The sequence below is a fragment of the Petaurus breviceps genome, unplaced genomic scaffold (assembly GCF_028583685.1).
Source record: "Petaurus breviceps papuanus isolate PSGF00001 unplaced genomic scaffold, PetGlider_PUasm1.0 79, whole genome shotgun sequence".
NCBI classification, from domain to species: Eukaryota; Metazoa; Chordata; class Mammalia; order Diprotodontia; family Petauridae; genus Petaurus; species Petaurus breviceps.
In genome coordinates, this window is record NW_027186523.1 from 14,291,038 (window position 1) to 14,315,504 (window position 24,467).

General features: G+C 38.4%; 1 protein-coding gene across 4 annotated transcripts in view; it reads right to left on the reverse strand.

Annotated features, from left to right (window-relative positions):
- LOC138175833 (USP6 N-terminal-like protein) overlaps nt 1-8,323 on the reverse strand; it is a 201,909-nt gene extending 193,586 nt beyond the window's left edge. Inside the window, exon 1 of one of the 4 annotated variants that reach the window (XM_069106384.1) lies at nt 8,253-8,323. The gene's annotated coding sequence lies outside the window, so the exon portion shown is untranslated. Of the gene's footprint in view, nt 1-7,609; nt 7,760-7,921; nt 8,149-8,252 lie in introns of those variants that run through there. The other 3 variants (XM_069106381.1, XM_069106382.1, XM_069106383.1) reach the window with 3 other exon arrangements.
- Nucleotides 8,324-24,467: the final 16,144 nt, after the last annotated feature.

Below are 24,467 nucleotides of genomic sequence, written 5' to 3' on the forward strand. Positions count from 1 at the left end.
AGGTGAGGGAGGAATATAAAGAGAGGAGATAGGGAGAGACAGAATAGGGTAAATTATCACATATAAAAGAGGCAAGAGAAAACTGTTATAACGGAGGGGAAGAACAGGAAGGCAAAAGGGAATGGATCAACCTTACTCTCACTGAATTTGGCTTAAGGAAGAACATACACACTAAATTGGGTATCTTACCCTACAGGAAAGTAGGGGGAAAGGGATAAGAGGGGGATGAAAGATGGGAGGGCAGATGGGGGGAAGGGTAGTTAGAAGCACGCACTTTTAAAAATGGACAGGGTCAAAGTAGAAAATAGAACAAGTGGTGGGCAGGATCGGATGGAAAGAAATATAGTCAGTCTTTCACAATATATCCACTATGGAAATGTTTTGCGTAACTACACATGTACAACCTATATTGAATTCTTATCTTCCCATTAAAGATGGGTGACGAGGGAAGAAGGGAAAGAATCTGGAATTCAAAGTTTTAAAATAAAATGTTTAAAAAAATTATTATTATATGCAACTAGGATATGAGATATACAGGCACTGGGGTATGGAGATCCATCTTGCCCTATTGGAAAAGTCGGAGGGGGAATGGGGGAGAATGTAGGAAACAGCAGATTCAGGGAGGGGGTATTCAGTGGGATACCTGTTTTGGGGTGATAAAGATGGGGAGAAAATTTGTAACTCAAAATCTTGTGGAAATGAATGTTGTAAACTAAAAATAAATACAAAAAAAGAAAATGAACCCATATAATCATTACCTGTCATGAATATTAGCAACAAAACTTGGCAGGAAGAGGTAGAAAGAGAAATTCAATTCAAAATAACTACAGAATGGATTAAACATCTTAAATTTTGCCTACCAAGACAAACATGGATATTAAATGAATACAATCACAAAACACTCTCTACAGAAATAAGGCAGACCTAAATAAGTAGAAAGAAATTAACTGCCCATTGTTGGACCATACCAATAAAAAAAAATAATATTACCTAAATTTATTTATTCAATGTCCCACTAGTCAAATGACCAAAGGATAATTTTATAAAAGTAGCAAAAAAATAATAACACTACCTAGAGGATCAAAAAGATAAATAATCTCAAGAAAATAGTTTTAAAAGTAGGAAAGAACAGGAATCTATTACTGCCAGACCTCAAACTACACTAAGAAACAAAATGAGAGTTAAGTATGTGTGCATGTGTGTGTGTGCACCTGCACATGTGTATAAAATATAAGAAACAAAACCATAGGTCTATGTACTTATATGCTAGTAAAAGAAAAATGGAAAAGTTGATCAGTGGAAGAAATTAGATATACAAATGAACATTAGTAGCATAGTGTTCAACAAACCCAAACCAACCTACCACTGGGGAAAGGATTCACGATTTGCTAAACTTGCTGGGAAAACTGGAAAGCAATCTGATGTAGGCTTAGGACAACACTCTATGTCATATGCCACAATGAGCCCCAAATAAACATATGAACTAGATATAAAAGTTCACATAAGCAAATTAGATGAGCAGGAAAGGACATAGGTTCATAATTATGAATAAGAGTTATTAAACAAGAGATAGAGGATTATGGGAAATAAAATGCAAACTTTTAGGTTCCATAAAACTGAAAAGCTTCTGCATAAATGAAATCACCCCAGGGATAATTAGAAAGAAAAGTTTCTTATACCAAAAACAAAAATCTCTCAACTATATTTATTTAATAAAAGTCTGCTACCCAAGATATAAAGGAAACTGACTTCTGGGCAATATGGTTGCCAGAACTGAGGAAGACCATCCAGCTCCCACATACTTACTCCAAGAAAAACTTGAAATTCGCAGCAGACTAAATAATGATCAGGAAATTAAATGAGAAGGGGCGGCCAGGTAGCACAGCAAGTAAGAGCACCAGCTCCAGTGTCAGGATGACCTGGGGATCTAATCCAGGCTCAGACACTTAGCATCCACCCAGAAACACCTTGGCCATGTAACCTTGAGCAAGTTACTTAACCCCAATTGCTTAGGGGCGGCCAGGTGGCTCAGCAAGTAAGCTTAAAAAAAAAAATCAAATGAGAAACTACAGTAAGTGATTTCTACACCAGAGCTTCACAAAAAGGCAGAACCTCAAAGGCAACAGGAAAGGTGGCCACCAAAGCTAGAATCTGCTTGGGCAAACAAGCCCAGTCACAACCATGGATGAGTCAAAGACACTTGTAGCCTGCAAGTCTCTGTGCTGGGAAGAAACAAGAATTTAGGGCCCACGGAGAAAGACACAGAAAAGTCAAAAAGCCCAAGAGTGAGAACCTTAGAAACCCTAGAGATCAAAAGCAACGAGGGCTTTATGGCAACATGTCTTGGTAGATATCAAGGGGCTCTAAGGTCTTGAGCACTACGATGACAGAAAGCCCTGAAGACCCAAAATCTTGAGCTTCAAAGATCGCAGAAGGCAGAGGCCATTTTAAGTACCCAGGGGACCCAGGAAAGGACCATGAATAGATGACTACCCTACCCAAAAGTGTAGCAAGGGTCAAAACCTGGCCCTGGCACAAAGCCCCAATTCATGAACTATAGAAATCAAAGAAAATGTGAACCAGTATAAAAAACTACTGTAGTTCCAGGGACCCTCCAAAAAGCAGAGAGCAATTCCGTAACAAATGTAAGCAGAAACTCAAAGAAAAAAAAAATGCATTTTTCCACAAGGACTATATGAATGCCTAAAAGAAATAAAGCAAGATGTTTAAAATGTAATAAGATCTATAGAAAAAAATTAGAATAGCTAAGAAGCTAAGGTAGTAAACATTAATCAAGTAACAGACTTCCCACAAACCAGAACAGACCAAACAGACATCAATGACTTCATAAGACAACAACAAAAAAAATTAGAACAAAATCAAGAGTGGAAAAAATAGGAGAAAATGTAAGATATCTGATACTAAAAACTGCTGGCCTGAAAACACAGATAAAGTGAAAAGCATTTAAGAATCACTATATTCAATAACTCTGAATGAGTTTAAAACTGATCAATTCAAAAATAAATCACAAGTTCATAAGACAGAAGATGAAAGGCACTAGGCAACTTTGGTAAGAGAGGTAATGCCCTTAAAATGCAGATTGAGACATATTTTTGGATATGACCAGTGTGGAGATTGCTTTGTTGGAGTATTAACATTTGGGGGGGGATTTAATTTTTTGTTCATTTTTATTGAATGAATGAAGCATTTATTAAATACTTATGTGCAAAAACAGTAGGGATACAAATAGAAAAGACTGTCCCTGCTCTTGTCAAAAAACTCATAGTGAGGGAGATACCTTAAAAGGAAGGTTGCAGCTGCAAGTTAGATGGAAAAGTCTCTGATCCCAGAATTCAGTGACAAAACATATTTCTGTGTCTTCAATGTCATTTCTTTGAAAAAAAAATGGTATCAGTTCTTGATGAACCATTTGACATTGCCAAAGAATTTGGTGACATTAACTTTCTTTTCTAAAGAACTTGTGGTTGTAGCATCTGCAGCAACAATTGCCAGGCTACATCTCCATGGGATTTGTTTCCCAGGATGATGGCTAAAGGTCCTGGACTGGAAAAATCGCTATTCCAAAACCAAAAACTCTTGGGTAAAGGATTCTGGGCTGTCTCCACTAGGGTCTGAGGTGAGATGTTGGGTTAAAGTGGTGGTGGTAAGGGGTGGTTCAATTTGGCTGGAACATACTACTTTCTGTCTCTCCTTCAGGGTACTTTGCTGCTTCAGCTAGGCTGATTCGCCTGCTCTTTGTGTGGTAGCTGATAAGAATAGCTGGCCCTTTCTCCATAGGAGTTGGTTCCCCAGAAGACACTATAAGGGTTGAGCCAGAAGCAGAATCAGTCATCTGGAAGGTGCTGCTCAGGGTTCCTATGCCCAATCTGTCTGTTGGTAGCAGTGGTTAAGGGTTGTTGCTGGTGGTGATGAGAAAGGCAGGTCTGTTTCTCCACAATGTTTTCTTCCCTTGATGGCTGTCAGGACTGGAAGGCTGTCAGGATAGAAACAGGTCTGATAGTTTATGAGACACCATAATTCCCAAGGTTCTTAAGCTCAGGCAAGGCCCTCAGTTGTCTCCATCTGGGACTGAGGGAAAATGGTGGTAGTGGTCTGGGCACATGTTGCCTTTTTGTCTCTCAGTGAGGGTGCCCTTCTGTTTCAAAAAGGCTGGCTTGACTTTCCTGTTATTGTTTAACTGGTTAGGGCAGTGGGAGGGAAAGATAATGCTTGAAAAAAGAAGGATGAATCATTAGACTCTGTGAAAAACCATGATTTTTTTTTTAAGGTCTAAATACTCAAACCTATACTTCAAGAAATCATAAATGAAATTGCCCAGATCTATTATACAGTAAAAATAGAATCCATCAATCAATCACCTTCTAAAACTTCAGAAGGAAAATTCTCAGGAATGTCATAGCTAAAATCCACAGCTACCACAAAGATACTGCAAACATACTTATACTGAGAAAGAAACAGATTGTGTATAAAGCAACCATAGCAAGGATCACAGAAGACCTGATAGCTACTACTAAAAACAAGAGGAGATCTTGGAATACGGTATAATGGAATACAAGATAGGAAAAAGCTACAGACTTACAACCAAGGATAATTTACTCTAAAAAGCTGAATATAAAACTATAGTGGAAAAGTGGAGTTTGATGGAATTGAGAACTTTCAAGTATTTCTGATGTCAAGTAAGGGAAATGAAAAAAGGGAAGAGAAGAGGAAGGAAAAGAGAAAAGGAACACCTTTTAAAAAAATAAGAACAGAAGGAAAATCATAAGGAAGCACAAACAAGACAGCTTTGAAAGCTATAGCTTGAACTTACCTTATCAGTAACATATCAGTAAAAAAGAAAAGCAGGGTATACATAATAAGAATCTGCAGCTACAGGTACAATCTTTTTCATGAAAATAGAAATAAATGCTTATTTACTTGGTGTTAAATTCAGAATAAAATATTTTTAAAAAGATACATGTTCTTTTGCTTCAGTCAATACTTTTAGATGACAACTGTGAACTCACAGCATTTTGACCTGTCCTTTCACTTTTAATCATCAAACTATACTTAATATCACATTGGATATTAAGCATAAATTAGACCAACAGGTCATTTTTCTAATGATAATCATAATTATAGTACACAGTTTCAGGTTTGCAATGAGCTTTAAGTAAGGCAAATTCTCAGACCACTGATGTGTGTTATCTCCATCACTTGGATAAATGTCTTAGCCTTTTGTGATGACTCATGGTACAAGGTTTTACAGTATTTCATCTCCACTTGAGAATTTTGGAATTCCAGAATAAATATGCATTTTCAGTATACATCAATAAAAATTCCTTTAAAGAAGACAAGACTAAAAAGTTCACTGAAAGCAAAAAAAAAAAATCCCCAAAAGATATGAGGAGTTTGATGTTTTACACTCTAAGGCTTCTCAATCCTCCAGGGTCATCAGAACTTCTTCTAAATTTTGGATATATTAAATTAAAAGGTAAGTTTTATCAGTAAATGTTATCTTTTTTCCTCATCTTCAGTACTTTGAATTTTGCAAATTCAAATTTTGCCCAAAAAATGACAAAATTTTTGTGTGTTTTTTTCCCTCATAGCAACAATTAACAATTGCTCTTTTAATGGTCTTCTCACTACTCTGCCAAACTTAAGATGGAGAAATAACTAAGTGCTAGATGTCTCCCAAGTTCTTTGCTTACTGTCTGGATGTTAATTATGCTTTCTTTCAAATGAAATTTGTCAGCTCTTAGTTTTTCGTTTTCATCCATACTTCTTTGGACTTTGGTGAGATTGATCCTTCAAATGCATAACTTCTCCATGCCAATGGCAGCTACATCTAACAGTTATTGAAGAGTGCTCTTTAGAAACTACAAGTTTTGTGCATTTCCACAAGAAATATCCAGTCAGAAAATGATCAGAATTAAAAACATAACAAAAAGAACAATGTAACAGATATGCATGGCAGGAAATTCAGCAGTCAAGTGATAGAGAACTAACTAAATAGAGAAAAGAGCTCTGATTAGTTTAATCTTGTTGAGGCCAGACTTTCTGAGTCAACAATGTCAGCAAAAGTAAACGCATATATCCATTTCTGTCACAAAATGAAACCCTATCAAGTGTTGCTTGTCCTAAGTAATTTTCACACCAATCTATACATACATATAAAAATTGAAATTTACATTTCGTTTTACGTGTATTATCTTGTTTGAGCCTCAAAATAAACCCCAAAAGTAGAAGTTACAGGTATTATCTTACCCATTTTAAAGGAAGATGAGGCTCAAATAGGTGATTTAGGTCATGTACTTAAGAAGTGTCACAGCTGAGATCTGAATCTAGTTCTTCCTGACTCCAATACATTACTCTATCCCTTATCCAGCAAGTCTCTCTGGACTAAGCGATAATATTCTTTTGAAATATGAAACTTATCTACAATCAAAAATCTAAGAATTGGGAACTTCTACATATTCTTATTTATAAAGAAATATTATTGAATTCCATGATCCACCTTCTATGTGCAAGTAAGCACATAATTTTCACTTAGCTTATTTCTCAAACAACCAAAAGCCTGAGAACCCTATAAAGCTACGGTTGACATATCCTATCAAAATCACATCCTTACATTTATAACACGAAACACCTGCAACAACCATTATTCAACTTAAAATTCACAAACCCAACAGTGACTAAACATAGTTTTCCCCAAGCAGAAAAAAAAAGTTCTTACTTCTTAACAGTATTTATTTTCATTTATATAGAATTGATTTCAATGATTTGGTGAAGCCCCAATTCAACAGCCATTCCCAACCAAGTATACTATCTAACAAGTTTATGCAAATATTTTAAAAAGATGAATTATAAAGCGCAAAAATGGAGGCGTTTACATTTAAATGGAATGGCATTCATTAAGAGGTTACAATGTGTCAAGCACTATGTAAATATACAAATACCAATTGTTAGATGCAAAATTTGTAACATTTCTGAAAGCTCGGAACAATGAATTAACAGCTTTCACAAGAGAGAAACTTTGTACAAATTCAGCCTAGAGTTACCCAGCTGTTACCTCTGGTATTTTTATAAACTTTGTAGGACAAACCGGTCTCCCCGGCTCTCGAAGAAATAAATCTCTTCCTTATTATTTTCTCCCTCACCCCCACAGCTCTTGCCCAAAACTAAATTCCCAGAACTTAAGGCGATCATTCGAAGGGCAGAAAAGTTCCCCTCGCTCCTTCTGCCCACTTCGTCTCCGGCAGACGCCACAGAAACTGACAAGGGAAGCGAGTCTCCAGGGGGCCGGAGAAACTCCGAAAGGGGGAAAAAAAAAGTGAGGCACGGGCTGGGACACCGCCTCTGAGGAGTGTGGAAGTGGGGGGTGGGCTCACACTCCGTCCAGGGTCACCCTAAGCCTCCTCCTCCATCCGCATCTCCTCCCTCTCACCTGCGCCCCCTCCCCGCCCCTCTCCACGCGCTCCTCGAAAGCTTTCCCCCGCCCCCACCGAGTTCCCCACCCGCCAATCACACCCCCTCCGAGCCCACCAACGGAGACTCGCAGAGGGGACAAAGGACACCCCCCCCCCCCCGCCCTCCCGTTAACACTCACACTCGCACACACTCAGGCTCACACGAAGGCGTACGCGCGTTTCATGGAACTCCGGATCCCCGGACCCTGCCCGGGAGGTGGAACGTCCCAACCTTGGGCACGGCCGACAACCTCATCCTTCGGCTCCCCGGGACGGGGAATGGCGGCGTCCGGCTCTGAAGGGGGGGGGGGGGACGCGGGTCGGGGAATGGCGGCGGCCGGGGGGGGGGGGGGGGGGGGGGGCGCTCGCTCCAAAGTCCCCATTCAGAGGCGGGGCTGGGGGAGGGGGGTCCGGGCAGGTCTGGGTGGGAGGGAAGAGGCCAACCAAGTTACCTCGGGACGGTCCCGTCGGCGGAGGAGGCAGGCGGGGAGGTCTTCAGGCCGCGGGCGGCAGCGAGTGCTACTGCAGTCTCCTCCGCCCCATTGTTCCCCTTCCCAGTGGATCCCCGGCGGAGCGGCTGTGGCAGGGAGCGAGCCCGGGAACCAGGAAGTTCCCCGGCGCGACACCTCCTGCGGCCGCTATGGAAACGGCGCTTCCCCCCACCTCGGCCTCCCTCCTCCCCGCCCCCGGGCCCCACCCCCCCCCCCCCCCCAGCCCGGTGACCCCGCCCCCTTACCCGGCCCCGGGCCCGGCCCCGCCCCTGCCCTGCCGGCCGCTACTAACCGCCGTCGTAGGCGCCGCGGCCGCAGCCGTCGCCATTTTGGCGCTGTCCAGAGCATTCCCACCCCCGTCCCTCCCTGCTCCCGGTGGCCTCGCTCTCGAATTCTCACCCCTCCCTCTTTCACGGCCTGTGCAGGTGATGTGCGGCCCCGGGAGTCAGGCTCGGCCCGCGTGCAGAAGCGCGGCTGGGGCTCGGCCGCTGTTTGTAGGGAGGAAGAGATTGACCCAGGCTGGGCTGCGCTCTTGGGGCGTGGGAAATGGGAAAGGGCCCCCACTGGAGAGAGCAGGCCCTTGTTAGTTGAAATGAGGGCTCTCAGCTCGGGCCAATAAATCGGTTAACAGGCATTTATTATGTGCCTAATATGTACTGTTAAGCACATGGGATATAACTAAGAAAAGCAAAAATGGGTCGCTGCCCTCAAGGAGCTCCCAGTCCAAAGGAGGAGACAACTTGGACACAACAATGCATATATGCCGGATAACTTGTAGATAATCCCCGAGGGAAGGCACTAAGATTAAGGAAGATGGAAAAGTTTTTTGCAGAAAGTGCGATTTTTTAGCAGGAAGTTGAAGGCAGCCAGGAGGCGGAGTAGAAAATTAGACCTCCCATTCCAGGCAGGGGAGGTCACCGGCTTTCAAAAGCCTCGAGATCTGTTGGGTGGCCTGGTAGAAAGGGAAGGCCTCCAGCTTCTTCCTTTCAGACCCTTATCTATAGTAGCATAAAATTTCTTCAATTCATTACTCTTATTCATGCCTTTATCAGGCAAGTATTGAAAGCATTTTGAAACCATATGCAATAGCATATTGTTTACAGTTTTTCAAATAAAAACTGACTTTCTCTGGGTCAGCTTGTCTTTTGTATCATGGAAATTTTTCAAGAGTCTTCCACTTAGGGGATGATACATTTGAAGATGAATGATGTAAATTTTCCAGCACTGTAATTAAATGACAGTTGAATTATTTATGTTGGAGAAGTTGGAAAAGATAGGGTGAATGTGGTAATTTAAGGGCCTCTTCATTCTAGGAACCCGCTGTCCATGTTGGTTTTCTTTTCTGATTTACTGTGGAGGAAAACATATCCAGAAGCAACATACAGTGTTGTTTTCCCCAATTAGAATGTAAGCTCCTTGAGGGCACTCTTTTGTACATTGTATCAATAATTGGTATAGTGCTTGTCACCAGGTGATAATTTTTTTTCATTCATCCTTTCATCTTTTCTCTAAAATCCAAATAATATAAATGGCATTCCTGTTGTGTGCTTTAAAAGATGAGTAGGGGCTAGGGGAAAACAGAGAATGGACCTATGATTGCACTGGTATTGGAAATTCTCTAATCAGGAATCTCCTTAAAATGCAACTTAGAGTAGCCCAGAGGTGGGGAACCGGAGGCCCCCAGACTGTACATGGCCCTCTAGGTCCTTAAGCGCAGTCCTTTTACTGAATCCAAACTTCACTGAACAAATCCCCTTAATAAAAGGATTTATTCTGTAAAACTTGGACTCAGTCAAAAAGCCAAATCCAAGAACCTAGAAGGTCACATGTGGCTTAGAGGCTGAAGGTTCCCTACACCTAAACCTAAAGCATCAGTTTTCAAAGTGTGGTCTCAGGACCACTGGGGGTCACCACAAAATCAAAACTACTTTCATAATGATGTTTTAATTTCAAATTCAGTAAATATTAGTAGCTAAAATCTACAAACAAAAGCCATTGGTAGGGAGGACTTTTAAGATTGTGGAAGGGATTCTGAGACCAAAAAGTTTGAGAACCACTGTCCTACAGCACTGAGGGTTAAGTGACTTGCTCACGATCATGCCACCGTGTGTCAGAGGGGACTTGAGCCCAAGACTTTCTGGCTTCAAGGCTCTCTGCACTACACCACATCGCCTCTTTAGAAAACCTGATAACTACAAAGAATAATTTGTATAACAGTTTTCCTTTTGGTCCACCCTAAATATACTAATCACTGCACATGAACAAGCAATGACTTTCATGGTTAGTATAACTATTTCGGGGTTTACTAACATTGGCACCAATTAGTAAGGCAGTCTTGCCTTAGGGTGTGGTCTTGGAGGTTTAGGGGAGACACAAGTTGTCAGGGACTTTTTGCTCACCATAAGCCGCCCTCCCAACCCTGGTTGCCACTTCAGTATCACAGGATTCACAAAGTTCTAACAGTTAAATTAGCAATTACAGTGATTATTACTGCAGCACCTCTAAGGGCCCTGCTCTAAACATTTAGAAAGTATTCATCTCTTTTCCCACTGCTGGGTTTTTATAATGCTACTGTCTCCTAGTTAGCTTTTTTACTGCTCATGTTCCTTCAGTCTTTCGGCACTCACAGATACCTGGTTTTACAACCACTGCCACCACCACCCCTTTCCTCATTCCACTTTATCCCTAGCCACGCTTTTCAGTACTAGCTAAATTCAAATTCTGCCTCAGGCACTTACTGGCAATTTGACCATGGATAAGTCACTTAACTTCTCACAGCATGTTTTCTCATCTTGAATTTGGGACAACACCTTCCTCACAGAGCTGTTATGAGGATCAAGTGAGATAATATATTTAAAGCATTTTCCAAATCCTTAAAGGAATATATAAATGTTAGTTAATACTGCCCCTCATACCACCACCACTACCCCAAACATTAGCCCTAGACAGAGAATTGGGACATTCCCTGATTTCCATGACCACTTCCAGACTTTATCCCTTGCCACCATCCCTCAGCAACCCCCTCATTTGAGTTTTGTTCTATCCAAATTTGTTACCCAATTTAGATCTTTATAACTTTTATTTACCAGACCCCAAATAATTTCCCCTCCTTTCTCGAGTTTCAGTTTGATTATGAATCTGGCTTACAATTTTCCTGTCTTCCTTACCTCCTGCTCTTATTCTAAAAAAGTTCAGCACATATGCTTCCATTCTCTTAAATACTCAAACCTAGTTTGTCAATATACTCAAGTCCCATGACCTATTCCTCCACTTTACCAAATCAGCACACATCACACCCTTGCCTTTTCATAACCTACAAAAATTCCATGTCCACAATGAACCATGAAATTCTTTCGTCCAGTCATAACCTATCATTACATCTCTTTCTATGCCTTGCTTCTTAAACTTGTTCTTTGTCTTCACCAGGAGCTGAAATCCCTCTAGTCTCTATTTTCTAGGCTGTCATTCTTGTTCTGACTTCTCCCTTCCCAATCTCAATCCTTTAGTTAACTGCTTCAACTCTAGATTCTCCTGTACTCTCAAATCCCTTCCTTGTTCATTAGTCCTTTCATTACTCATGTCTTGCCAAAATCAAATTTTAGATCACTCCCACCATCTACCTCCTCTGTGATAGTCATGCAACTGTTCTAACTAAATCTAACCACAAATTTATGCTATCTAAACTCAACTGAGTCCTTGTTTATATATTAGTCCTTTTACTCTTCCCTAATTGATTCCCTAATCTCATTCCCCACTATGGCTATACAATTCTTGCCCCAAATGTCTCATCTCATTAGCTTCCCCCACACTCTCAGCTGAGGATTTTACTTATAGTTCACTAAGAAAATAGAGGTCATTTTCCTTGTAAGCTCCCTTTTTTTCCTCTTCTCTACATCAGTCAATAAACATTTATTAAGTACCTGCTTTGTACCAAGCATTGTGCTCAGCACTAGGGATACAAAAAGAGGCAAAAGACATTGCCCTCCAGGAGCTTAAAATCTATGAAGAAGACAATATGCAAACAATATATAAGAAGCAAGTTATACACAAGACAAATGGGAAATGATTAAGAGAGAAAAGGTGCTAGAATTAAGAGGGGTTGGGGAAGGCTTATAGTATAAGATGGGATTTTAATTGGAAATTAAAGAAAGACAGAAGTTAAAGCAGAGAAAGTGTTCCAGGCTTTGGGAACAGGCAGAGAAAAAAGCTTAGAACATGAGAGATAAAGTATCTTGCTCATATAACAGCAAGGAGGCCAGTGTCACTGGATCAGAGTATGTGATAAGAAAAAAGGGATAAGAAGACTGGAAAGGTAGGATGGGGTAGGTGATGAAGGACTTTGAATGTAAAAAAGAATATTTTCTACTTGATCTTGGAGGTAATAAGGAACCCCTGGAGTTTATTGAGGAAGGTAATGATATGGTTAAACCAGGGCTTTGGGAAAATCCTTTTGGTTGCTAAATAGAAAGTGTATTGGACTGGGGTGAGACTTGAAAGAGGCAGACCTGCCAGCAGGCTATTTACAATAGTCCAGATGATGTGAGTCTGTATGTCACAAATCCTGGGGGGTCCATCTCCAGTCATTCTGATCTATATCTTACTACTGCACCCAGATGGCTCAGAAGAGAAAGTAAGGCTGGTGACCTTGCACAGCCCTCCCTCACTTAAATCCAATTCACTTACAAGTCATGGCACCATCTCTCTGATGTCATGATAGTCCTAGAGAATGAAGGGCAAGCAACAACAAACACTACTGAGTCTTCCATACCCTTAAAAAACCCCTCACTAGATCCTACCATTGTCTCATGCTATCACCCCTTGTCTCTCCTCTCTCAGCTAGACTCTTAGAATAAATTGTCTATATTAGTTGATCCACATTTCATCTCCTCTCACTCCTCAACCTTTATCCATTTGACAAAATTACCAATGATCTCTTTATTATCTAATCTAATGGTTTTTTTTTTTCAAATCTCATTTCTTACCTCCCCTAATCATTTGATACCCCTTTTTTTCTCCTGGATTGTCCTTTCTCGGGGATTTTGTGACACTGCTCTCTCTGCATTCTCTTCTTGCCTAGCTATTCCTTCATTGTCTCCTTTGCTAGAATACCATCTCTATCACTCCCAGTAACTCTAAGTGTGTATCAAAGGTCTGTCCTAGGCCATCTTCTCTCTACACTCCCTCTCTCAAAAACTCATCAGACAGTAACTGTTTAATTATCATCACTCTGCAAATAATTTACAACTCTGTATATCCAGCCCCAGTCTCTCTGTTGAGCTCTCATTGCACATCACCAACTGTCTATTGAATATTTCAAACTTGGAGTCCTATGGGCATCTCAAACTCAACATATTCAAAATAAAACCCATTATTCAAACCCTCTTCTTTCCTGATCTTTCTGATTATTGTTAAGGGCACCATCATCCTTTCAGTTACACAGGTTGATAACTTCAGTGTCATTTTTGACTCTTTACCTTCAACCAACATCCAAGCAATTTTCAAATCTTATTCTTTCTATATTCACAAGATCTCCAATATCAGTCTCTTTCTCTTAACCCACATAACCCTGGTTCAGGTTGTTATCACTACATTCCTGAACTATTGCAAAGGTCTCCTAATTGATCTTCCTGCCCCAAGTCTCTCCACTTCCAATCCACCCTTCATGTACATGACAAAGCAATTTTCCTAAGTGTAAGTCAGATTATATCACTTCAGACTCCATGAATTCCTGTGGTACCTTTTACATCTAGGGATAAATATAGTCAATCCTTAACATTCACATGTTTAGTTTTTGTAACTTCTAGTACTCATATGATTTTATTAATAACATCATTTTTCACTTTCATGTTGGCAGCCACATACATTCATGGTATGCACAATAGAGAAAAAAATGATAGATGTAATGCATGTTTGTGGAGTGGCTGATATCCTACCAGGCTCTTCACTGGTCTTGTTCACTCGACCATTGTAAAGAGCTCCCTGTGCATTCATTGCATATTTTCATTGTTTGCCTTTAAAACTCAACTTTGGTGTTGCAATTATGTCCCCAAAGCATAGTGCAAGTCCTTTGGTCTCTAAGTCCAAGAGTGTAAAGTCAATGATGCAATTTAGTGAGAAAATAAAGGTGTTAGATAAACCATGCTGAATGGCTATAGCTGCTTAGCTAGCAGTTTGGTATTAAGGAATTGATGATTCATTATAGCCACAAATAGAAGAAAAGTATTCATGGTACTATAGATTTCATGTATCATGAAAAGTGAATATTGTCTGAGATCAATTTTCTTTTTTAATTGATATGTTAGCATGATTTTTTTATTGAGATGCTTTGTATGTTACCAGTTTTATTTTGTATACTATATTTTATGTGTTATTTCATGGTTACTGTGTTTAAAAAAGAGCATGCTGTCAGACTTTATGTTTTATTATAAAGAATTATATGCAAAAAAAGTATATTTTTGGCAATCTCTAGCAAAAGATTATAGTTTTTGGTGGTCACAGGAACCTAACCCCCTATTTCCCCTTAGGTTCAATGTATTAACATTCATATTTTTTAAATTTTCATACCATTTTCTAGGAATGTTACCCCCACAAAAGCTGACTATATAGACTTCTCTGCTTGATATTTACATCTTTTCCCAACTTGTCTCAGGTTTATTACATACTACCTTCCTTCACACACTCTATATTCCAGTGAACCTGACCTTCTTTCTCACTGTTCCTTATATACTACATTCCATTTTTCATCTCCTTGCCATAGCACTATCTCCCATACCTAAAATGCAATCCCTTCTCTTCTCCATCTCTGACTCACCATTATTATTTAGTTCATGTATGTATGTATGTATATGTATGTATTTATATACATATAATTTGACATGTGGTATCCTCCCAGTAGAATATGAGCTCCTTGAAGTCAGAGACTTTACCTTTTTCTCTTTTTATATCCACTTAGTAAAGCCCCTAGAAGTGCATAATGAAGTGGAAACATTTAAGGGGCACCACTATCAAACACAAAATATCCTAAATTATGCTTCTGTGGCTAAATGATTTAATGGGGATACTATGTGGCTCATAATGATTTATTAGGTCTACCCTAAGAGAAATTTTAAGGTACTTTATTCCAGTATCTCAGGACATACAAGTTGTATTGAGACACATGCCTGAATTGCCCAGGTGAAGGAAAAGGATTTACAAATTCTTATATTAATGTAATAGAATATTATTGTGTCTTGAAAAAATGATAGATTCAAGGAACCAGAGAAACATGGGAAGATTTCTGTGAACTAATACAGAGTAAAATAAACAGAAACAGAGTAACCACATACAACATGACTACAACATGCAAATATAATTAAGGAAGTCAAATTATGCATAAAAGAAAAAAAGCAATTGTGGTTCCAGAAAGCAGATAATGAAAACTACCTCTTCATTCTCTGCAAAGATAGGAGCACTACTGGGTTAGAGAATGTTGTACACATTGTTCAATTCAGCAAGTTCTTAACTGCTTTTCTTTGTTGCAAAGGATAGTTTCATTCTTTAGAGTTGGGGGAGGGGATAATGCATACTCAGAAATTACTGTGATGTAAAAACCAAAGGCATCAACAAAATGTATTTTCAAATAAATAAATTACACAGGCAATTAAGCAGAAATGTTATACTAGTTCATGGCTATGTTATATGGATTATTGCCTCAATTCTTTACTTTACTTTTTAATGAAGACTTGACCCTGTAATATTATTAGAACTCCCAAAAAAATCTAAATGACCTCCTTTCCTCAAAGAAGTGCCAGTGGCAGGTAATCCTTCACAATGTCTGCTTTTAGTATGACTTAAAGCATTTGTTAACTTAAAACACTTGTTAGTGTTTTTAAAATTATTCTTCTGAAGGCTTTTGAAAAGAAAAAGAAGTCTAACCATAAAGTTATTCTTAAGAGTATACTAAAAGATAGTTGGGAAATAAAGTTATATACCAGAATGATTTCTTATAGAAAGGTGAATGTATTTCAATACTTGATAACTCTACATTTAATTTTACTTGTACTCAAGTATGCTGTGCCAGATCTTAAAACACCCCTAAGCTTCTCTCCACTTCTCTCCTGACTATCAGAGATTTTCTACCTCTGCTCCCTTCTAGAAACTCTTTCCTCCCCCTGCTTCTGATCTGTCTTTTATATATTGTCTTCCTCTATTAGAATGTAAGCTTCTTGAGAGTAGGGACTATCTTTTTGCCTATATTTGTATGGCCCGGACTCTACTTAAGTGTCTGGCACACAATAAATACTTAGTAAATGATTTATCTATCTATCTAAACTGAAGGAACAGTGGTTCGTTTCCAGTTGGAAAAAGGATAGGAACTCAGAGCCCCCCCAAAAGTAGAAAGACATAAAAAATAACTATTTAATGTCTTATCAAATTTAAAATTACATTTAACAAATAAAAGAGCTCTGGAGCTACAGACCAATACACCACCAGGAAATAAAGATAGACTGACATCTGGATTTCATTTTTTGAAACGGTTATATATAATTCTAATGATTACGCTGAAAAACTTTTGCCAAAGGTAACAGCATATGTTTAAATCCCTGTGGAATTCTATATTAACTGGAGCCCACAGTACAATTAGTGGTTAAAAAAAATGAAAATTTAAAAAATCTTAAAAGCAAATAATTCTATCTTTATTCCCATACTATCACTCACAAAACATAGATGCATGGATTTTGTTACAATAGTTAACAACTGGAACTGCTTCATTGTCAAATAGCTTTTTAAAGAAAATGTGTAGGTAGATTTTTCTCAGGGAAGAGGAATATAAGCTAATGAAGAGCCTAGCAGAACAGAAATTAGTTCCTACAACTTTAATAGATCCCCACATCCTGTAACAAATAAGTGCTCTGCTATTGAGGGTAAATTAGTTCCAATGACCATGTGATATATATATATATATATATATATATATGTAAAATGTGTGTGTGCATGTATCTCTGTGTGCATATGCAGTACATCTCTGTTACACACACAGAAATACAAACACACATACATGTTGTGTGGATATGTACGCTAAAATTTCTGCAACAGTCATCTTGCATGTGTAGGTATGGATGAAATAACAGATGTAAAACCAATAGATCCTTCTATATTGTCTATAAAAAAATATCCTGTGGCTATAATTATAGACTATAAGCAGAGGCTATCTCTCAGTAAGTTGCCAGCAAACTTTTACTTGAGTTAACCATTTCTGAATCCCAATTCAGTTTGTCATAATCATTTTACAGGAATCCATAGCTATGCCATGCTTTAAAAAGCAAATGGATTCATTATGTCATCAATATGAATATTCCTGGGGCAGCTAGATGGCACAGTGAATAGAGAACCAGCCCTAGAGTCAGGAGGACCTGAGTTCAAATCCGGCCTCAAACACTTAACACTTACTAGCCGTGTGACCTTGGACAAGTCACTTAACCCCAACTGCCCTGCCTTCTCCCATCCAAAAAGGAATACACACACACACACATACATATATGTATATGTATATATATGAATATTTCCTCCAATAATGCAAATTATACTCTATCCTCACTTCCCCATCCTGTGAAATTCTTGTTCTTCTTAGCCCATAGAGAGTCCACCTGTGGTCTTTCCTAATGTTCTCCTCACATTATAATGATATTATTTGAGCACAACATGGGTTATCCATTGGTTATCTCTTACTCTTGCCTTGTGAATCCATCTTCTTTATAGGAAGTCCTATATTAGGACGTAATATAGGATGTCCTTTATTAAGGAGTCCGTCTCCTTAATAGCATCCTTCATTCTAATATTTATTCACACTTCCTACCTTATGATGCATTGCATCCTACTCACATCCATCACACACCTTTCCAATATCCACTGATCAATACTCATTTTTAATTCTTCAGAGACTACAACGTTCTATGGCTTACAATCACACAACATCCCTGGTTGCTGCTATGTGGCCATGGCATGTGGTTTGTCATTGAATCTCAGCCACAGTGCATTGTTTGTAATTACATCTCAGCCATAGTGCATTGTTTGTAATTTTATCTCAGAGCATCTAAAGGATTTTTTCTGCCCAACCTACTTATAGCTTCCGTGCCAACTCCCCATTCAGCAATTTTTTAGATCTCACCCCACAGTTCTTCCATTCTCTGCTTATGTCCTAACCAGTAGTGTTTTGTTACAAAGTAATGGTAAGTCTTCAAAAATTTGTTTGGAATTTCAGAGAGATCCCAAGACTCTATGGTATTTTGTTTCTGTTTTAGTGATATAAAACATTTGCCCTTGTCTACATTATGATTTCTGCTATTAGTAACTAAAAGATTTTACAAACATATTTTGATTGTTATAAAGTGCTATTTTATTATTTAAAATATTTTTAAACAAATAGAATAACAATCTTCAGTATAAATCATTTTGTAAAATTAACAAGATAAATGCAAAATTAGAAAACAAGTCAAACTATATTTTTTAAAGAGTGTCCTTTTGCAAACAATACTGAGGAATTAAAAGTTATTTTTTTTCTCTATTAAATTGCTTCTTTCCTTCAAATTATGTTAATGTATACTTCTTCCTTTGAGAAATAGAATGACGTTAACCCTTTGGAGCCTGCCCAATAAAGTCTTTCAAATTTAAGTAACTTTAAGAGTCATAAAATAAACATTAGTTGAGCCTAGAGTGCCAGGCCCAGAGTCAGGAACACTCATCTTCCTGAGTTCAAATTTGACCTCAGACTTACAAGCTGTGTGACCCTGGGCAAGTCATTTAACCCTGTTTGCCTCAGTTTCCTCATCTATAAAATAAACTAGAGAATGACAGGGCAAATCACTCTGTTATCTCTACCCCTCCCCGCCAAAACACCCCAAATAGAGTCATGAAAAGTCAAACACAAATGAAAAATGACTGAACAACAACAATAGTGATGGGTGAAAGATGTGTCTAAGATATAGCCTTTCCTTAATATCTTTAGTTTTATTTTCATATGAATTGCTAAACCTCATTCTTTTAAAGTTATATTTCTATAAATCTATGGACAGAAGCTCTTTAAAATATATATATGTGAGATTGGGATTATCTAAACATCTATTTGGTTTTTGAAAAGTACTTATGAATCCTATTTACACACATACTATACTCCTAATTATTCAATCTTTTTTTTTTTTTTGCTTTTTAGAGGGCAGTTGGGGTTAAGTGACTTGGCCAAGGTCACATGGCTAGTTTTTTTGTGTGTTAAGTGTCTGAGGCCAGATCCGAACCCAGGTCCTCCTGACTCCAGGGCCGGTGCTCTATTCACTGCGCCACCTAGCCACCCCTTTTAATCTTTTTTTTTTTTTACTCCTAAATATTCAATGAGTTTCTACATATTGCTCTAGTTTAAAAGATTTCATTTGAAAATTTAAAGCTTATAAAATAGTCATTCTAAAACATAAGGTAAATCCTTCATCCTGAAATAAACTCCATAGCTACTCAAATTTGCTCTCAAAGAAAAGTTGAAAAGGCTATTTGGAAATATTTATTTCACTTATATAGCATGATACTTAATCATCTTTAGATTATAATACATGGCATTTAGTTTCTGTTGCTCCATAATGCTCAGAAACTCTTTGGCCCAGACAAGAACTGAAGTACCTCTTTTTTCATTTAAGAGTAGAGTTAAGTTTGAATGCATGCCTACCAAGTGTGCTCTGAACTCACTCTTCCTCAACAAGGTCAGCTACATCTTCCTATCTAGAGGGTGTCCATGAAGAATCAGCTATCTCTTATGTAATGATATCAGCTTGAGCCTCTCACTGGCTGTATTTTCCCCCCTCCCTTGTTGGCCACCAGTCTGTGTTTGCACTCAATTCCATTTAACCAATTAACATCAATTAATTTTTATAAAGGGATATTTATCTTGAAGATAGAGTAAGAACAAAAGTACTAATATTTCTGTCCTCCAGCATCTGGAGGACATTACTCTCTCCTATCTCTGGGGAAAGTAGGCTCAGACTTAGCATAGTTTTGGCATAGCATTGGTCCCACAAAGTCTACATGCAAGTGTGGCATCACCAATTGATAAACTCTCATCTCAGCTACCCCTGACCTTGATCTAGGGATTGGTCTTTGTACATTGAGGTTAGGGTGGCTATAAAACCTGTTATAAATTCAACTCCCAAACTCTTGTATTCCTCGACACCAGTACACTCAGATGCTTTTCTCTCCTGATCTTTTTTTTTTCCCTGCTTTTTTGGAGGTGGGAAGGCAGAGCAATTGGGATTAAGTGACTTGCCCAAGGTCACACAGCTAGTAAGTGTTAAGTGTCTGAGGTCAGATTTGAACTTAGGTCCTCCTGATTCCAGGCCAGTGCTTTGTTCACTGTGCCACCTAGCCACCCCTCTCCTGGTCTTTCAGAAATCAAAATGTCATAGCCTTCAATTCCTCCACCTGAAATGAAAGAACAAAGAGCCAAAGTCTATGTTCATGGAGGGCCCATGGCCTCTTTCCTTAGAAATAATCTCTTTTGAGGAATGCCATCAGAGAAGGAATCAAATGTAGATCAGAGATCCACCAAAAGAGAAGGCCAAAGCAAACTGAGGCCTTCTGAGGGCATCCCTGATTCTAGTTCTTCTATTGTAGCCAATCAAAAAGACTCTTGTCTAGCATTTGGTTCACAGACTAGAATCAATTATAGGATGTATATACAGGCCTCTGCAAGTCTCTCCAAGATACTTCTATTATATTTCATCATGACTCTCCCAAAGGCAGGATCCCCAAACCCTTCCACATAAGGATTGTTAGGAGACACTATGCACATGTACCAGTCCCCCATTAAACATAGATAAGAGTTTCATCAACTGAACATCAGATTGATCTCCAGTCAATTAAAAGGGAATTTAAGGAAGCAAATATGGCCTGCAGCATCAAATTTGAAAATCCTTCATTAAACTTATTCTTTTGTGTTCCTTTATCAAAAAGTCACAGGGCCCTGGCAATGGGACTAGATTATTAGTAGGTTGTATAAGAACACAGCTTTCCATGACCTTGTCATAGAATCATCTCTTTAGTATTCTCTGTGCTTAAGTCTTCAGGATGCTCAGCAACCTAGTTAGCTGTCCCTGGTCTACCTAACCAAGCCCCTCCTCTAAGTACTTCAAGTGAGGCCCAGTTACTGTTTCACTAGCCAACAAACAAGCATATTATCATAGTAAAGAAAACTGAGCTATCCGGAGAGGAAGACAAGAGCTGCAGCTGATTTTGCCACTGCTGTGCTACCTGCAGGTAATGCATAAAATTGAGGAAAAGCAGGGCTTCCCTGCTGGTGTCTGAGGCTAAGCAATCATATGGCTGCTGCAGAGCTTGTTTTCTGTTGAGAAAAGAGTGAACAAGAGCTAGATAGGACCTACTCATAATGGAAGACAGAGGCTGGTGTCTTTGGATAGCTTTGTTTGTGTGTCTGTGTTTCTTAGTGTTCTGTATGTAGCTTTGGAAAGAAAGACAAGCTATCTTGCCTAGTGTCCTAAGATCTTGAGCACAGAGAATAAGAGGAAAGGAAATGATGAATCTGTATCATGAGGTTACTGAAATTTGTGTTTTAACAGGACCTTCTAATCCAGTCCCACTGCCAGGACCTTTGATAAAGAGACACCCAAGAAAGTGAATTTAAAAAGCATTGTCTGTATGAACTCTGATCAGTGTAGTGACCAACCATGATTCTGGAGGACCAATGATAAAACATGCCACCCACCTTCTGACAAAGTGATGGATTCGACATGCAAAGTGACAGGGAAATTGTTAATAACCAATTAATGTCAGGGATCCAGTTTTTTCCTCCTTTCTATTTCTTCATTTAGTTACTAGGTCAAAGTAGCCTTTGAAGGACAGTGCTGATGATGAGATTAGGTTCAGTCTTGGATGGGAGCCCACCCAAATGGGAAAACTTAGTTCTGATAAAAGAATAAAGACCATCTTATCCAGATGAACTGTCCCACTGTTCAACTCCAGAAGTGGTTTGGGTGGGGGATAGATCCTTTTGTATATCTTACTAGAGGCAAATGATCTGCATGTGGAGATGAGTCTCTTTGTCCAAGAGTGGCATGATCAAAATCATATCTCTCATACCAATATTTATTCTCTCATTAATTGTTAACCAATCAGAGTTGATTTCCACCTGTCAGGAGCACCCACTTTTCCGCAGGTAAGTTCAGTTTTGTCCTTGACTTCTGAGAAGGACACTGACCTCATTTTATTGATTATTTGCTAGCCATAATTAATAAATTGATTATTAATTACCCTCAAATTAGTCTCTTGGACTTTTCATTCATCAAAGAGAGATTCAAAATGTCCTAATCAAATCCTTTTCCTTCTTTATCTTCAGTCCTTCATTTTCTGACAGGATTATTTTTTTTCATGAAACCAGCTCCTCTTTTTATTTAATTAGTTCAACATTTTTCTTTCAATTTTATTCATCTCTCCTTTGATTTTCAGGATTTTCAATTTGCTGTTTAATTGGGAATTTTAAATCTGTTCTTTTTCTAGTATATTTAGTTGCATGCCCAATTAATTTATCTGCTTCTTCTCTATCCTACTGATGTAAATGTTTAGTGATATAATTTTTATCCTTAATTGCTTTGGCTGCATCCCATAAATTTTGATATGTTGTCTCATTGTAGTAATTCTCTTTAATGAAATTATTCATTGTTCCTATGATTTGCTCTTTGACCCATTCGTTCTTTAAGATTAGATTGTTTAATTTCTAATTAATTCTAATCTGTGTTTCCATGGCCTTTTATTGAATGAAATTTTAATTGCATTATGATCTGAAAAGGATACATTTAATATTTCTGCTTTTCTGCACTTGGTTGTGAAATTTTTATGCCCTAAAATATGGAATATTTTTGTACAGTCATATACAACTGAGAAAAAGGTATATTCCTTTCTATTCCCACTCAATTTTCTCAATATCTAACTTTTCTAAAATTCTATTTATCTCCTCATCTTCTTTCTTATTTATTTTATAGTTAGATTTATCTAGTTCTGAGAAGGAAAAGTTGAGGTCCTTCTAGTATAATTTTACTATTTATTTCCTCCTGTAACTTATTTAACTTTTCCTTTAAGAATTTGGATGCTATGCCATTTGTTGCATATATGTTTACTACTGATATAACTTCATTATATGTGGTATCTTTTAGCAAAATGTAGTTTCCCTGCTTATCTCTTTTAATTAGATCTATTTTTGCCTTTGTTTTGTCTGAGATCGTGATTGTTACCCCTGCTTTTTTTCCAACCTCAGCTGAAACATAATAGATTCTGCTCCAGCCACTTATTATTTTTTTTATAATGGACTTTATTTTTTTTAATTAATTTGTTTATTTCCTTTTAGTTTACAGGAATCAATTCCACAATTCCTTGAGTTTCACATTTTGTCCCCCTCCCTCCCCTCCTCCCCCATGGCAGCATATAGTCAAGTATAGGATCTGTAAATACTTTCACGTTATACATTAGTCAGGTTATAAAGACAGATTGTATCAGATGGAATGAAAAATGGTAAAGAGGACATAAAACCAAACAAGAAAAGGAAAAAGATCAGGTATTTTGCTTCCATCTGTATATAAACTCAGTTCTTTCTAGTTCTTTCTCTGGATGCACACATTTCTCTCCATCATGAGTCTTTTGGGATTGACTTATATCACTGCATCGCTGAGAAGAGTCCAGTCTATCAAAGTTGGTCATCATACATACATTGTGTCTGTAATTGTGTACAAATTTCTCCTGGTTCTACTCTTCTCTCTTAGCATCAGTTCGTATAAGCCTCTCCAGGTAAATATGAAGACCATCTGCTCCTCGTTTCTTATAGCACAATAGTATTCCATGACATGCGTATACCACAAATTGTTCATCCATTCCCCAACTGATGGGCACCCCCTTAATTTCCAATTCTTTGCACTACAAAATGAGCTGCTATAAACATTTTTGTACAGATGGGTCTTCCTCCAACTTCTATGATCTCTTTGGGATATAACCCTAGGAGTGGTATTGCTGGGTCAAAGGATATGAAAGTATTTACAGCCCTTTGGGCATAATTCCAGATTGCTCTCCAGAAAGGCTGAATCACTTCACAATTCCACCAGCAATGCATTAGTGTTCCAATTTGCCCACTTCCTCTCCAGCATTTGTCATTTTCCTGTTTTGTCATCTTAGCCAATCTGACTGGTGAGAAGTGGTACCTCAGAGTTGTTTTGATTTGCATTTCTCTAATCAATAGTGATTTAGAGCATTTCTTCATGTGCTTATAGATATCTTTAATTTCTTTTTCTGAAAATTGCCTTTGGCCATTTATCAATTGGGGAATGACTTGTATTCTTATAAATTTGACTAAATTTTCTGTATATTTTAGAAATGAGTCCTTTGTCAGAGACATAGATTGTAAAGATTCTTTCCCAATTTCCCACCTCCCTCTTAATCTTGGTTACATTGGCTTTGTTTGTACAGAAGCTTTTCAATTTCATGTAGTCAA